Raw genomic sequence first — 17,611 nt, 5'->3', positions numbered from 1 at the left:
ATTTGGGAGTCTACCTATTTGGGAAACACGCCCACCTCTGAAGACAAATATTTTGGTGACTATTCCCATTTCCTGCCAGAACTCCTGGGTTCCCCGCAGTCTTCCCTCCCTCAGATCCAGGGCTCCCCTTCCTTAGCTGTGATGTATTTTGGAGGAATGGCCAAAGGCCTGCAAGCTCTCTCTGCATCGGTGCGGAATGGCAGCTCTCACTTCCACATAGGTTTTCCTGCAGGGCTGGCCGTCGCTCTCTCTTGCCAGCCATTTTCAGGACTAAACAGAGGTGGTTCTTACTCTCAGCCTTGAATCCAAGAGGGTCGTCTTTTCGGGGGGGATGCAGCTTCTCCAACGGCTCTGTCAGGAATGCCGCTGGGGCCTCATGTATTTGCTCTGGAAATCCGGGGTTTGAAGGTCAGGGTATTTGTCTCCAGCTCAGGTAGAAGAATTTCCTACTTCTGCTGGTGCATGAAGGGGGACTGATGGACTGCAACCTCGAAGGTAGCTGGCAGGAGCAGCTACCTGGAGGGAGGAGACTGGGAAACGTCAAGTTGCCAGGCAGCAGCACCTGATAAGACTAATCCAGTTGTGGGTCCTAGTTCTGGTAGTCAAGGAAAATGCCTTGCACCCGCAGGGAAGGAGCCCTTGGGTGCAGAGGGAAAACCAGAGTGATGAGGAGCCTTGTGTTTTCTGGATAATATTTGGGATCTCTTAGCACTGAGCTGTTTGGGACAATCTCTGGTCATGTTGCCCATCTCACATATTTTCATGAGTAGGACATGACCTTGTTTCCATTAAAGTCAGGAGGAAGTCTTTCGATGGCATCAATGGGAACAGAGTCAGGTCCTTAGACTGTTGCTGTGTTACCAACCTCAGACGCCAAATCAAAGTGGGAGAAAACGGGTTGTTAGTCGTAGGGCAGTAGCATCGAAGATCCACAGTCCAGGATCAGGGCTCTGTGGTGCTGGAGCCTGTACAGATAACAAGACCATTCTTGCCCCAGAGAGATCACAATGTCCATGTCTGCTGGACATGACAGATGGACTAAAGAGAGCAGCAAGATGGAATGGGTGGGAGGATGTGGTAATAAAACAAGTGGATATATCCAAGGGGATTTTAATAAAGTTTCTAAAGATGATTCCGAATCTGCAAGGCTGGCCTTTCCTTCACGTGCTGACTTTCACTCTATGCTTTTCTTGAATGTGAACACAAGTTTTAACAAAATACAGGACTATGTAGCACTTTAAAGACTAACAAGATGGTTAGTCTTTAAAGTGCTACATAGTCCTGTATTTTGTTTCAGCTACACCAGACTAACACGGCTACATTTCTATCACTATATCACAAGTTTTGTTATTTTACTATTAATCAAGGTCGGTTTTGTAGGCTACCACAAAAACAATCGGCACTCACTGGCAAGCAGTTTTAATTCTGCTAAGACCTAAATCTGAGTGAGCTATAGCTTTTGTTCCTAGAAACTCAGATTCCTGGGATCCTCATGTGAGAATAAGATGATCCTAATTTTGCAATTTTGGACTAATCATATTTAAGCTGTTGCTTTTTGTTGTTTAATCACCCATAGTCAAAAAGGAAAGGGGGAGAGATCCCATTGTGAAAAGGCAGTTTGAAATGGATTAGAAAAGCCTTTGATAAACTTCAAAACCCTGGGGAGTAAAAGTTTTGGAGAAGATTGGTCCTTCAGTAGCTGGGTTTTCTTGGCAGGATGGGTAACAGTTGCTGTATGGAGCTGTGCAAAACACTTTCATGGCGGGCCCCAAATATACAAAGCAATGATGATGGTTTCAAGTAACTACAGGTTGAACCTCTCTAGTCTAGAACTCTCTGATCTGGCAACATCCATGGTCCAGCATGATTTCAGTTAGCCAGATGTCCGCTTAGCATGGGTGTGGCCAAGTTTCCTGCAGTCCAAGTTTGCTTACAGCCCCTAGTCCTGGCTCTCAGTGTTCTGTGCTGTAATTTAGCTCTGATTTACCTCTAAATGTCTAGGAGCCCAGGAAGCAGTGGAAGGGTTGGTAATACTGCTAGACAATATCGACCTCCCATGGTCCAGAAAACTCTCTTGTTTGGAACCAGTCAGCTCCCGAGGGTGCCGCACTAGAGAGGTACAATCTGTGGTGATTTGTGTGCTTGGATTTTTGGGGATCTAACTTGAGTTGACCTTAAGGAGGCTTGATTGTTTTTTTGGGGAGAAAACTTAATTCCAGTGTGTCTCAAGCTGGGCACTCCGAAATCACTAGTCCCTTATGAAAACATAGGCCTGTGAGTTTTGGGAGCTTTGCCCAAGCATTGATGGGCATTTTCTCTGGAGCATGAAAAAAGAAACATCCAGTCACATTTGTGTATATTACCCTGGTTTACAGTCATCACTGATATATTTCTGGAGGATACTGGCTCCCAAACCATCAGTGCATTCAATTAAAAGAGGGATTGCTTGTTTGTTTATACTAGTGTTTCTCAACCTTTTTTTTTTTTTATAAAGTACCCCTTCAAAAAAAATAAGTACCCCCAGTACCTACAGTTTTCAGACACACAATTTTTTTTTCTACCATTGCAACACGTGTGTTTAAACAACTTAATCGTAGCCAGGTGAACGATGACATTTTTGGGTGTAAAAAGTACAAAAATAATAAAGCGCTGTAAAAATTAAAACAAAAATTCAGTTTTCTCCAAATTGCAGTTGTGTTGACGTACCCCCGAGATTTCTCTCGAGTACCCCTAAGGGTACTAGTACCACTGGTTGAGAAACACTGTTGATATCACTTCTAGCTCCATGGTCACCCGTGGGTACAAAGTGACTGGAATTTCCCTTTCCCCTCTGTTCTGTGGGCATACGTTAGTGCAGACTATTCCATGGAAGGTGTGTGATTGGAGATGCAGCCTGAGGGACCCTGGCAGAATGGTGTTGCCAGATGTTGTCATGTTGCAGTATTGCACACAAATTTGTTTCCAGTTCTTTTCTTTCCAACGTGAGTCTGACCCTGCGTGGCCACGTGGCATCACTCTCCATCTAGTCTAGATATGACCATGGGTTTTGTTTCCCTCCCTGGATTTTTCATGAAGAGAGTAGACTGGAAAACAGTCATTTTGCTGGGGAAAAAAATGCCCTGTGGTATTTGGTGGCTGTTTTGTGGTCGCTGGCAGAGGGCGAGTGATGGTGACCGGGCACCATGAAGGCTGGCTGATCACAACTGCTGATCCCCTATCAGTGGCCTCCAAGGGAAAGGCCCCCCCAGAAAAAAGAGGATTGGGGGGAAGCAAGTGAAATGGGGGTAAAAATCGCATGCTGCTCACTCGTAAGGGGTGACCCAGTGGTTATGCTCCCTGTAAACAGATTGGTCTGTTTCAGGAGCATGAAATATTCTCTCTAGGCATGAGCTTGATGTATATAGTATCATCTGCTGGCGTTGGCTGTTGATCGATATCTGGCTTGTCGCAACGTCTGGGCGAGTGATAACCGGCGACAGCAACCTGCTTCTTTTACTCTTCCCTCATTCTCGGCATCAATCTGATGTGTCTTGTCTGAAACCCTTGGCCCCAGGCCGACAGTGGGATGGGTCTGCACAAAACCCTTCTTGGCTTTGGTGTGGGTCCCCCCGGGTGCACCACCTTGCAGGACTGGAAGGCGAAGCTGTAAGTTGTCTGAGATGGAGACTTTATCAGTTTGGACAGCCCCAACACAGTGGGTGCCTTTTTTGGGGGGGGGGGGTTGCTGGAGGCAGGTGTAATACAAACATAGAAGAATGGTAGTAGTGTATAGATCCTATTGGGGGAGTAACAAACAAAAATCCATAGCTTTGAAAGTGCTACTGATCTAGTCACACACTTATTCTGATACAATGCTTAAAAAAGATTAGCTTTCTGCTCCGGCATTTGCCAAACGCAGCCTTCCGGCACCCTGCCCTGGCAGTGAGGAAGCTCTGGGATCGGGGCCTGTGTCTAAATGAGTGGGATTAAAATCAGGTATGTGAATCCTCTAATGCGGGCAAGCCTGTCTCTCATTGTTTGGCAGTTAGTCTGTAGCTTTGGTGCATGGGAAAAAATTCTCTTCCAATTACACAGCAGTTTTGTGGTGGCTGAGTGCTATAATGGGAACGCTTTGCAGCCAAAGAGATCTCATTCATAAATCCCACTGTTCCACTCTGTAATTTTTCTCTTTTGGATAGATCTGTATTCTGTGGTCATATCAACCACAATCATGCAGGCAAAAATGAGTAGTTAAATATTATGACAGTCCTATAAGTCTTCTTAAGGCGCTGTGCATAACATAGTTATTCTGAAGCATCATTCAGTGTGTGGAGGGGAATTGACCCTTGCCTAATATCTTCCAGTAAAAACTCTCTTCACTTAAAAAAAAAAAAAAATCACTAGAGAAATTTCTAGGTGAGACTGACTCCGTTCCTCAATGTGTTAATTTTAGAGTAAATGCAAACTGTGTATCATGGGAAAAGGTTATGGTACCTGCATTTCATGCATAAGTATCTATGTGCACGTATCCAAATGTGGCAGAAAAAGGTACGGTACGTGTTTGCTCGGACTTTATTCTTTTTCATGCTCACATCCTTTATATTGGTGCATGCGTTATGAATTTAACGTTTCTCTCTCTGTCTCTCTCTTTGCCCATCTCTGGCTAGGTTAACCCATGTGACCAAGTAAGCTAAGAAAATTAAATACAGAGCTAAGGAGATTTTTCCATAAAGGAAACTAATGCCCAATATCAATGCTCTGCACACTTGTACAGATAAGATACAATAGTTTAAATACTTCCCAGGGGTCCAATTCTGTATTCTTTGAGGACCCAGAACATCCATATATGCAGTGTAAATTGGCATAACCGCTGAAATCTATGCTGTGCTGATTCAGCGCATGATTTGGGTCCTAAACATAAGCACACTGGCTTGTGACCATCTTCGGATGCATGCTCTGGAGTCTTGTTTATGTTCATTGGAGTTCACATGGACACTGAAAGGAATGGCTGTGTGTGCACACACGTTCATGTAATTGTATTTCTGTATATGTTTAATTTTTCAAAGCTGCTTGCCTCTCTAAAAGCATGCAGCAGAATCTGTTTTCAAAGCACCAATACATTTTTTTTCCTATTGCTATCTTCCCCTGACCCCAGCATTTTGTAGAGCTGTCTGTCGAAGTATAAATTCACAGAGAGAGAGATATCTAGTTAGCCCTTATTAAGCACGTTTAGCTCCCATTAATGTCAATGAAAACTTCACATGCATATCAAAGGGAAGCGTAGATTCATATGCTGTGAGCTGCGTCTGAAATTCGCATTTATAGTTCACGTCATATTGAATGGCTAAAGTCTTTGGCACAGAGCTAAAAACTCTGAGGTGTCTCAAACGTTCCAGGCGCTTGTCTCTTTAGTTAAAAGCAATAGCAGGGAGCAAACTGTAAGTCAGTTTCTCTTGAACTCACAATGCGCACAGAGCAGAGTAACTTTTTACTCACTCTTCTAATTTCTCTGTCGTGGCTTTCCTGTTTTGAAAAACTCTCCGATAGTGACCTCCAGGGGCTCTGAGGGCTGGACGCACTTGTGTGGCCAGAGACCAAGCTAAAATGAAAGATTAAAGCAATCCTGAAAGATTTCCTGATAGGCCCCTGCCAGGGCCACTTCAGAAAAAAAGTCCCCTGCAATCTGGACGGCAGCCATTTTCAAGGCCGCCTCTTTGGATGGAGAGGAGATAATGCTTTCAAAGTCTGGGCTCAGGGCTTTTGCGGAACGGTCATTAAATATTTAAGCGTTTCCTTTTTTGTTCTGCCTCAAGTCAGCCATGTGCACGGGAGCGGTATTTTCTAAGCACAGTGGAAATCTGTTGCTTGCATGCGTGTACTGGGGTGCCTCACGGCACCCAATTTTGGAGGACGGAAATTGGTCCCCATTGCTCGGTCCGGTTATATAGAAGGTGTTCAGGGCCAACGGTTTAATATTTATCGTTTCCTGTTGGTTGGAAATGGGCCCGCTGATGGAGAGCGGGGCAAAAGGGGCTTTTGTTCCGGGGCCTGGTGATTCCCGGGGCTCTAGCAGCCATCCCCACTGTTACTGTGGCAACAGGAGCGACCAGGGCCCTGTCCCTTTAGAACTGCCACTGAAGCACAAGGTGACCCACTCCGGAGCCTGGCTCCTAACCCCGCCCATTTTGCCTGAAGCCCTGCCCCTTCTGGGAGCACGGAGCTGCCCCCCACCTCCTGTCGGCTCCCTGGTTAGAAATAACATAGCAGTTGTCATAGCCTCCACCCCTGGTGGTTCTCAGTCAGGGGCCTGGGCTCCCCTGGGGGCCATGAGCAGGTTTCAGGGAATCCACCACAATAAACCCAAGAGCGGGGCTGGTATCGGACTTGCTGGGGTTAGGCTGAAAGCTGAAGCCTGAGCAACTTAGCTTTGTGGGCCCCCTGTGGCATGGAGCCCAGTTGCCCCTGCTTGCTAGCCCCTCACACCGGCCCTGGCTTTGCAGAAAACCCCGTTGTTCTGGCCCTGGCGGGCTGTGGCATTTTTATGGCTTGTTGGGGGACCTCCGAAAGAAAAAGGCTCAGAACAATGTTTTGCTTTTCCACCCATGCACAGAATGCATTTTTTTATGTGCACCGAGGCGTGTGTGGATGGGCACCACCAGGAGAAACAAAAAAATCCTAACTGTGGGCGCTCTGCTACTTGGCTGGGCGGCATTTGACTCTCTCCGGAGCGTGTGCACCAGCGCACAGCTTACAGGGAATGCTGGTTCAAACCCGGTGCTCTAGCTCCATACGGTGTCTCGTTTCTGTTGGCTTTCCTTGGGCCAGAGTGCCCACACTCGGCTATTTTTGTTGCTCAAATAACTCTCCTATTACGCCATTGCCGCATGCTGTATTTTTTCCCTCTTGCCTTCCTGGAGTGAAATCTTGGCTCCATTGAAGTTAATGGCAAAACACCTATTGATTTCAAGGAGGCAAGGATTTCACCCGTTTCCTTTTTAGGTCAGGGTAGGCATGTTTTCTGTAACTCTTATTCTGCACTTAAATAGCCTCCATGCTGAGGCTGCGGATTTTAATTTTTCCTCTCCACCACCTGGATCGGCAGTCATTTTTATGGTCTTTCACTGAGTTCGCCTGAAAGCAGTCCCAGCTTAAAGCTTGTGGAATGCTTATGGTTGTATGGGAGCTAAAGCAAACAAAGTCATTGATCTGAAAATCAAAGATGTTTAAAATATGTTTTCCATTTAGAAATATTCTTTTTTTGGGGGGTTCTTTATGAAATGCTTAGGGTAATATATGCAGAAACACTGGTTAGGTAAATTTGATTCACAAATACATTTGAGGATGTCTTAATTGGCTTGAAGAAAAAGACACTAACTCCTTTGAGCAATTTTTTTGCTGTGGATTTATTGCCGTATGCTTGTTACTGTCATGAGATATAGCCCAAACTCTTGACACTCTATCTTGCATCCTCCCCCCCAAAAAAAATATCGCTGAAGAACTTATAAAATGGAGCGCATATAGGGTGAAATTCGCCCCAGAGTGTGGCTAGTTGGAATAAAGCCCAATGCAACATGTAGACTTCAGTGTGAGGCAAGGGTAGGGAAGTGACTGTGCCCTGGTCTATACTAGGACTTTTTGAAATAACCCCCTTAGGTCAAATTTATAAGCCGAGCGTCCACACGACCAAGCCTGTTATTTTGAAATAACGGGCTGCTTAATTTGAAATCTGTCTGCCTGCTTTTCCTCAGGAGTAAAGCTAATTCCGAAATAGCAGCAGTGTGGATGCTTTGGTGCCTCTATTTTGAAATAGCTCCTCCCCAGAGCAATTCGAAATAATTATGCCCCAGTGCTTCCTGGGCCTCTAAGTGGAAGTCACATGTCCGTATTAGTGGAGCCTACCTTGGACTCATTTTGAGGCTTTCCCGTAGTATGGACATGCTAGTTCGAATTGGTTAAATCTGGAATTAAGTCGAATTTAGTCATTTCAAAATAGTTTCCTAATGTAGACATGACCTATGTGTGCACCCAGGGAGATGTATTCCGGGTTAGCTCTGTGTAGTCTGGTGTGGAAGGGGGTGATGTGTTTTAGAGAGCTCATTGAATCCGGAACTGTAAGTATGTAGTCACCTAACTCCTGTGGAGGGATGAGGGGCTATAACTGGCCGAAACACCAGGAGAACGTGATTGGTTTGCTGGATGGGCAAGAGAAACCCGTAGCCCTTCTTACTTCTCTGTACTGAGCCCAATCGGTTGTCTCCTTGCAGTGAAGGGATATTTCCCCCCTTATTATCTCCACAGGGGTTCTCAGTGAAGTTGGTGGGATGAAGTAGTTTAAAAGTTTATTAACAAAAGAACACAAACCAAGCCCACAGTTAATATTGAAGCACAATTTCCCTAAAATCTGATTTAAATTCAAAGGCAGCTTTAAAGCTAACTTACTTCAGTCACTAGACTTACTGTGTTTGTTTTGTTTTTTAAATTGACAACGGCCCTAAAATAAAGGCTAATGTAATATGTAAAACAAATGCACATAAAAACTGGAAATCCGGCCTCCCCACGTTGGTTGGGGAAGGCCAATACATCGAGAAGCGTACTGCGGTTTTATTTAAGCGAGTACAATATAACAATATGACATGCTGTGAAAAATAAATAACGTTTGAAAATGCATTTTCCAGGAATGAAAGTAATATTGAAAAATGACTGAAGTAATCACTTTTGTATGGATTCCAAGAGTGAATGAGACAAAAAAGAATAATTCAGGGCTGAATGCGTGGGGTTACATGAAAATGGAAAGGCCTTTATGAAAACACAAGGCTTACGACCTTGTTGTAATGTTACTTAGGATCTGATTTTGTGACCTGGAAGTTGAGTAGCACCTTCTCTTGCAAGTACTTCCACTGAAACCAATGAGATTGCACAGTAAAATACTATCCAATGTGAATGAAGATGACAGAATGAGGCCCATAGAAAGTACCTGAATTCGTGAAGCTTCCTCATTCTGCTTCAATTTTCAATGGATACGTTTGTTTGGAAAGTAAACAGAGTGACCTGGACAAAGAAGGCGAATGGCATATTGGCATGCATGAGGAGGAGCATTGCCAGCAGATCCAGAGAAGTGATTATTCCCCTTTATTTGACTCTGGTGAGGCCACATCTGGAGTATTGTGTTCAGTTCTGGGCCCCCTATTACAGAAAGGATGTGGATGCATTGGAGAGGGTCCAGCGGAGGGCAACAAAAATGATTAAGGGACTGGAGCACATGACCTACGAGGAGAGGCTGAGGGATTTGGGCTTCTTCAGTCTGCAGAAGAGAAGGGTGAGCGGGGATTTGAGAGCAGCCTTCAACTACCTGAAGGGGGTTCCGAAGAGGATGGAGAGAGGCTGTTCACAGTAGTGACAGATGGCAGAACAAAGAGCAGTGGTCTCAAGTTACAGTGGGGGAGGTCTAAGTTGGATATTAGGAAAAACAATTTCCCTAGGAAGGTGGTGAAGCGCTGGGCTGGGTTCCCTAGGGAGGGGGTGGAATCTCCATCCCTAGAGGTTTTTAAGTCCCGTCTTGACAAAGCCCTGGCTGGGATGATTGAGTTGGGATTGGTTCTTCATTGGGCAGGGGGTTGGACTCGACGACCTCTTGAGGTCTCTTTCTGCCCTAGGATTCTATTATTCTAAATTTGAATACTGTGTACAGATGTGGTCTCCTCACCTCAAAAAAGATATTTTGGCCTTGGAAAGGGTTCAGAAAAGGGCAACTAAAATGATGAGGGGTTTGGAACAGGTCCCATATGAGGAGAGGTTAAAGCGACTGGGACTTTTCAGTTTAGAAAAGAGGAGACTGAGGGGGGATATGATAGAGGTATATAAAATCATGAGTGGTGTGGAGAGGGCGGATAAAGAAAAGTTATTTATTAGTTCCCATAATAGAAGAACTAGAGGACACCAAATGAAATTAATGGGGAGCAGGTTTAAAACTAATAAAAGAAAGTTCTTCTTTACACAGCGTGTAGTCAACCTGTGGAACTCCTTGCCAGAGGAGGCTGTGAAGGCTAGGACTATAATAGAGTTTAAAGAGAAGCTAGATAATTTCATGGAGGTTAGGTCCATAAAAGGCTATTAGCCAGGGGATAAAATGGTTTCCTTGGCCTCTGTTTGTCAGAGGCTGGAGAGGGATGGCAGGAGACAAATCGCTTGATCATTGTCTTCGGTCCACCCTCTCTGGGGCACCTAGTGTTGGCCACTGTTGGCAGACAGGATACTGGGCTAGATGGACCTTTGGTCTGACCCAGTACGGCCGTTCTTATGTTCTTATGCTGTGGTCTCCTGAGAAATTTCTCCTTTTACTATTTGCTGATGCCTTGCCCATGCCTTGGGATGTATTAGGCGAGGTATTTCCAGTAGGGATAAGGAGGTGTTAGTGCCATTATACAAGGCATTGGTGAGACCCCATTTGGAATATTGTGTGCAGTTCTGGTCTCCCATGTTTAAGAAGGATGAATTCAAACTGCAACAGGTACAAAGAAGGGCCACTAGGATGATCCGAGGAATGGAAAACCTGTCTTATGAAAGGGGACTCAAGGAGCTTGGCTTGTTTACTTTAACCAAAAGAAGGCTGAGGGGGGACATGTTTGCACTTTTTAAATATATTAGAGGGACAAATACCAGGGAGGGAGAGGAATTATTTAAGCTTAATACCAATGTGGACACAAGAACAAATGGATATAAGCTGGCTAGTAGGAAGTTTAGACTTGAGATTAGACGAAGGTTTCTAACCATTAGAGGAGTGAGGTTCTGGAACGGCCTTCCAAGGGAAGTAGTGGGGGCAAAAGATCTATCTGGTTTCAAGATTAAACTAGATGGGTTTAGGAAGGGGATGGTTTGATGAGATAACATGATCTTGGTAACTAATTGACCATTCATTATCAGTGGGAAATAGGTCAATGGAGGGATGATAGGAGTTACTATAGAGAACCTTCTGGGTGTCTGGCTGGTGAGTCTTGCCCACATGCTCAGGGTTTAGCTGATCGCCATATTTGGGGTCGGGAAGGAATTTTCCTCCAGGGTAGATTGGCAGAGACCCTGGAGGTTTTTCGCCTTCCTCTGTAGCATGGGGTACAGATCACAGCTGGAGGATTCTCTGCATCTTGGGGCCTTCAAAGTATTTGAAGGCTTCAATATCTGTGATATAGGTGAGAGGATTATTCTAGGAGGGGTGGGTGAGATTCTGTGGCCTGCACTGTGCAGGGGGTCAGACTAGATGATCATAATGGTCCCTTCTGACCTTAAAGTCTATGAGTCTATGTGTTTTTCAGCTTGTAGATCTGAATTTCAAGTCCAGTGAACTCTCAGCAAGTCTCAGAATTTGTACCTGTATTTTCAATATGGCTTAGGAGTTATTGACCTTGATTTATAAACCACTGGGCCTGGTTCTCCTATGGAGAACACTAGTATCAGTGGGGTATAACTCCACTGCAGTCAGTGGGGTGGAAGAAGAGTTCTCTTGGCAACGCTGTAAGAGGCTATTAGAATAGTCACGAGTTTTGTTTTCTCCTATAGACACGTTAAAGAGCACTTTAGAAGTGAAGCATCATTCCCTGGTGCATGTGTCCTCTGCAGAGATAACATGAGTCTTTGACAGCCCTGGCTCTAAAGTTTGACTCCTTAGCTCAAGCCGAAGAAGAGCCGTCATTTTAGCTGGGTGGGTGCCCAGTTCAAAATGTCTGGGGCTGGCCACAAAGGCAGTGGTTGGCGCAGCGTGTAATGGAAATATTGCAGTTCGGCTAGGTGCTGAGATGTGGCAATTCAGGATTTACAGAGCAATATGGGTGTTCTGTGCAGAACGGGGCCTGAGGATTTCTTGGGTCTTGGCTGGTGCTGGCGTTTTCTGCTTGTGCCAGCCATGCCCCGAGATAGCCCCAGGCTCTGACCTCTGTGTCTGGATTATCCATTGAAGTCTGGGCTACAGGTAATACTGCCGAGTACTGAGCGGCCCTGGGTGAAGAGGAATCCTGCAGTTGGATCTACACAAGTAGACCCCTGCACCTGCACGAAACCCCAAAACGACAGTGGGGCGAAGCTGCTTCATAGCTTCTCTCTCTCCATCGCCGCACACCACGCACCCCTGGCAGGCAGAAACTCCTGTTGGAGTCCGTGGGGGTTGTGGGTGCACAAGAAACACAGAAGCAGACCCTAGGTAATTCACCAACCTAACAGGCCTTTTTCTATGGCTTTATGTTGGTTTTAATATCCTGGTGGGAAATACCGTTAATCGCCAACGTTCGCCTTTACACGTGCGAAGCAGGCCGATACTCCTAGGGTGATCTTAACGCACTTTTGCCGAGCAGCCTTTATTTAGCTCCGCGGTGACTTGAACGTTGCACCCAGTCAGGAAAGGGCGGCAGGGGACCAGTGGGAATGGGAATGGTGCACCTAGGACATTGTAAGCATCCTATTAATTAGGTTAGTCTTGGGATGGACTTGAAAACCTGCACTGTGGCCACAAAAAATAAAAATATCTGTGTTTTGAAGCCAGAACAAAGGAGTCTCTTAGGTTCGCCGTAGCCAGACCTACAAGAGCAGCACTGAGCTGGAACACATACAGCAGCTCCATATGTGTAAAATGTTCCATGGACAAGAGGGGGTTAACGCAATAAAATAAATATAAAATACTCTCTGGGCTGTCGGACAGAGCTGGAAGGGGGTCAAAGGTCACGGAGCTGCTCTGTTAGTGCACTAATCGATTTGCTGTCAAGGTAGTGGTGCCGGGGTTTCAAGCAAGGGAAGAATTGAGTGCTGCTCGGGCCCTATTTCCATAATTGCTCACTGCCTTTAGTGTACAACCTTTTATGGAACACAAAAAATATATCACTGCATTGTATCGATTAGCCATTGGGCCAAATAATTCACTTAGTATTTATTACCTGACCCTCTGAGGTTAAATAAATCCACTATCTAAATTTGGCTCGTGAAAATATTACTTATTCATAGAAAGGTGGACTGATTATTACACAATAGGAGCATATCTTTGTTGTTCTTTTACCCTCTCTCGAAGAGCGTCATCCCTGCTGCGTTTTAATGGCAGCAAATTAAAAGGAATATTTACTGATAGCCAGGAGCACTTTCCAAAATAAATACTGTTACATTCTCAATGATATCATGGCTTGGCTTTCTTTTTGAAGCTGTTTTCTTTCCCCACACATTTTGGGTCAAACCGTGGGGGCAAATTTCAGAGCAGCCCCTCCTAAATTTTTATGCACTATGATGAAATATATTCATAAACAAAGTTTTTATTGCAAACATGGAGCCTTATCATAACACTCATGGCTTGCAATGGGATTCAAGTCCATTTTTATGACACTATTTTTGGATTGCTCCTGAAGGCTATAAATCTTCCTTTCATATTAAACACTCTCTGCTAATTAAATTTCCAAAGAAAACAGAACCCTTTCCTAACATGAAAAGATAAAATTTAAACCAGTCAACCATGGACAGCTCACTGACACTACAACCAAAATAATTTCACGTCGCCTTTACGGTGATTTGGATGTAATCTGGAGAGAATTTTATGACTTTGTTAAATATTAAGCAATCATCAAATATTTAGCAGTGGACACTATTTAAACATTTTGCAGACCAGAACAGTCAGATCCCCCTGTTTTGTTACTGACGACGATACACCTTTTTCTCCCAGCTGTGTGCTATCTCTAAATCTAATGATCGATTCAGTTACCGTAAGATCTCATCACTCAGATGGAACTGTTCAGTAGTTTGAAGTATTCCCTCCAAAAAAGATTTCCTAACTTTGTGCAAAGTCTTTCCTCGTTTTCCGGCCTGCATCCTCCAACATCTCAAAGTATTGTTTTTGAAGTTTGCTGGAATTTGTGTTTGCTCAAGAGGAGGAAACGACATGAAGCCCTTTTTTTTTTCCTCTTTTCATTAAATGTAAAGGAAAAACCTGATGTGATCTCAGTGCTACACCGAGTTTGTTGATAGTTGTGTACATCTGTCTCCAGGATCTTAGCTTCTTGTTAGCAGGAGTCAGAAACCTGCGTTCTTGGTGTTATAATCCAAAACCTCTTTTCCTGTATTGCATAATGGAAGGAAAAGTCTGTCAGAAAATAATGGGCCCCAATATGCACAAAACTCTGTAAAAGGTTTCAGGTGGCCAACTTCCTGTGTTCTGAGTATAGAATAATAGTATCTGACCTGACCATGTATAGGGCTCTTTATCCCAAATGACTCAAAGCGCTGCAGACTGTGTATGTACAATACCAGTGAAATGCAGGCTAGCGCGTGGATAGGTGTGTTTGTGTGTGTACATACAGGGTAGCCAATGCATTGTCCCACAGTGGGTAGAGAGAAAATCTTGTGTCCATGCAGATCAGATAGAGCCTCAATTTATAGTGTCTGCTAACGTGCCTTCATTCAGCAAACTGCCTGGAACTCCGTTTATCTCTCTCCTGGGGAGTGTGCGGCATAGAACGCCGGAGTGGAGCTGATGAAAGTTTCACTCACAGATCCAAAGATTCTAGGTAATCCAAACAGGGAGTTTGACATGGCTGGGGAGTTAGTTCTGCAGCAACTTTCCACTTTGGAGCGCTCCCCTTGACTAGATAGTGCAACTTCACATGGAAATCTCGGCAGGTTCCGAATCTTCGGGGCAGAGAGCACCCGGGATATAAGGGCCTTTGATGGGGAGGGAGTAGGAATGGCATGTACCTTTCACCAGCATGGCCAGAGATGAAACCACTGCTTTTCCTAGAGCATCCCTTTGCCTAGGATTTCTGTAGTTGGGAAGCACAGTTAACCAAACGGCTGTATTGAGTTTATGATGGCATCTCAGGATAATTCTGCTGCACATATTGAAGGAAATATGTTATCTGAATGGCCTCATTTGGAAAGGTAATTATACAAATAACATTTTAAAGTAAGCTAATGTCATAATAAAGTCCATAATAACAGGCAAACAAGCTATTAGGAGGAAAGTCCTAAACCAGCATCTATCCAGCTGAGAAGAAAAAGGGTTTGAAGATCTCTCTCCCTCCCCCTCCCCCGCCAAGTTAGTTTATTGTGGGGAAGTTCCTAGCTCAGTGATGGTTCTTTTCTTGTACTCTTCCTGCTCTGGATCTGTTTTCTAGGGGTTTGGCTTTTGTTTGTCCTGTGCCATGTGTAGTCATTTAGACCAATGTAGAGTGGGTGTGAAAACACGACTGTACGAGAACGGTGACGCTGTACCAGGTGTACCAGGATGGGCAGAAGTTGGTTGAATTTGCATTCCCTGGTAGCTGTCTGTTCTCTGTGCGCATTTGAATTACTGCATTTATTATACACATAAGCCAGTCGGGGACACTTTAACCTCCCTGGACACTGGGGTTTGAAAGTAGCCATCCTTCCACAAAAGAATTTCAAAACCGGATTACAGAAGGAGACAGCTGAACTGGAGTTCATTTGCAACTTCAATACTTCAGTGTAGGACTCAGTAAGGATCTTAACTTGTTAATGCACCACAAAGGCCATTTCCTCTCTCTTGTTAGCCACGTTTCCACATCAACTGCTGTGAATGAACCACCTCCACCCTGACTTGATTAGCCTCATTTACACAAGAACCTCCTTTCTTTTGTTGCCCTTCTATGTGCTCCTGCCTCTGTAAACTCCCCTCCAATTAATCTGATGAAGTGGGTTTTATCCACGCAAGCTTTTATGTCCTAATAAATCTGTTAGGCCATGGCTTCATTAAGCGGAAGAGTGACGTTGCCGTGATAGATCTTCCAGAGTTTGATTTAGTGGGCCTAGTTAAGACCCGCTAAATTGAACTCAGAAGGTGTCCCCGTCAGTGGCTGGTACTTGAAACAAGGTACGTGGAGTCCAGCTAGGTAATTAAAGTAGCTGGAGCTGCGCATCTTGATTTGACCTTCCCCTTTAGTGGAGTCCTGGCCAGAGTCTCTAAGGTGCCACAGGACTTGCAGATACAGACTAACATGGCAATCCCTCTGAGGCTTTTCAGAGTGGACTAGACCCAGGCTGTGGAGGAGAAAAGGATAGAATCAAGCACCCCCTTCGCTCACCAAAGACTTTTGTCACTTCATCACAGCCTGCAGGCACTAAATCATTTCTATTTCTCCATCAAACTAGACCCGTAGTGGCGTGGGTTGATGGATGGTCCATGCATGTAGAGCTGTAGCCTGTCTCTCCTATGGCGCATGCACACGGTGCCAGTCACAATCCATCCCTGTATTTTTTTGGCCAGAGATTCTTGTGCATGTATAAATCATGGTGCTACTTAGCAACACAACGGTGCCAAAGACGTACACTGCAACTCAGCAATTCTGGATGGAGGGGGGACGGTTGTGGAGAACCAGCTTCTTCCTCTTTCGCTCCCCTCTTAATGCATCCTGGAACTTGCATTTTCTTTTCCTTTTTAGTTTGCATCCTACATAACATTTGAAAAGTGCTGTCAAAACAACTCGTGAAGGGAGGGGGGAGTAATTGTCTTGACGTGGTGATTATCCAGTTTTTCAGCTGCGCAGAACAGAAGGCATGGTTATCTTGTTTGTGATTTAAGTAAAAGTGCCCAAGATTTCCCAACCGTTCTATTTTTACAAATGTACAGGCTTCATAAAAGGTCAGTGTCGGGCTCCGTGTGGGAAACGACCCATCCTGCAAGCAACAGGCCAAAATCATGTGTTGTGGTTTACGTGTCTTTTTACATTCCATGCATTGCTGAACTGTATATAGAATGGCTGACTCTAAATCTCTAGTACTTTGTGTGAATTAGCAACCTTCTGGTTCCGATTCAAAGTCTATGGGTGATTCTTAACTCTAGATGCTTGTGACTGTTTGATTAGGATCTTCCCCGAGTAAATGAAAGCACTGGTCAGATTACAACACAGGAAATGGTTGGGATAGCTACAAACAAACCTTAGAAATGGTGTCCACCTTTATTTATTTTTGCTGGATTGTCGTTCTCTTTATTTTCTCCTCTGAACGGGTTTGGCGCAGAAAGAGCTGCAGGCGGAGAAGTGGGGAAATTACCATCGGCACAGAAAATGTATAGATTTCATGTGCAGCAGTGATGTATCACAGTAGATTTAGGAGAACATTCACAGCTGGTTAACATTTTACACTTGAAGTCCTCCTAACGTTTGTATATGTTTCAACACTTCTTTTTTTCGGGCTTGGGACCATCTGCATTTCTCATATATGACACTGACTTGGAAGAACACAGTTTTGCAGAACTAGCAAATTACTGGTTATCTGTAACAGATGTTGGTGCCTCTCCCACTTTATCGCTCCGGGTTGCTATTGCATTGAAATGAGAAGGCCAAATTCGGATCTCAGAAGGGCGTTCCAAAGTTTCAGGTGGAGAATTTAGTTCATGGGGTTTTTGTTATGCTCATCATGATGATGAATTTGCGCAGAGAAGAGAAAAAATGTCTTTAGGTTTTGAATGCAAGTAATTTTGAAATAGAATCTAAGAACTAAATACACCAGAAAGGAAAGCTGTGTCCTTTCTTTGTGCAACTTATGCCATTCGTCTGCATTCCTCCTTTTGGGAACAAATGTTCAAGTTTTCATTCTTCTCCAGAATAAATGGATGGGGAGGAATAAGGCTTCCTACATCTACTCATCTCCCATAAGG

General features: G+C 44.5%; 1 protein-coding gene across 8 annotated transcripts in view; it reads left to right on the top strand.

Annotated features, from left to right (window-relative positions):
• Positions 1-17,611, top strand: part of EBF1 (EBF transcription factor 1) — a 347,508-nt gene that overhangs the window by 50,738 nt on the left and 279,159 nt on the right. The gene's annotated exons all lie outside the window — the stretch shown is intronic.

The sequence above is a fragment of the Pelodiscus sinensis genome, chromosome 17 (genome assembly GCF_049634645.1).
Source record: "Pelodiscus sinensis isolate JC-2024 chromosome 17, ASM4963464v1, whole genome shotgun sequence".
NCBI classification, from domain to species: domain Eukaryota; kingdom Metazoa; phylum Chordata; order Testudines; family Trionychidae; genus Pelodiscus; species Pelodiscus sinensis.
Note: the sequence above shows the minus strand (reverse complement) of the source record. Positions and strands in the feature narration are given on the sequence as shown.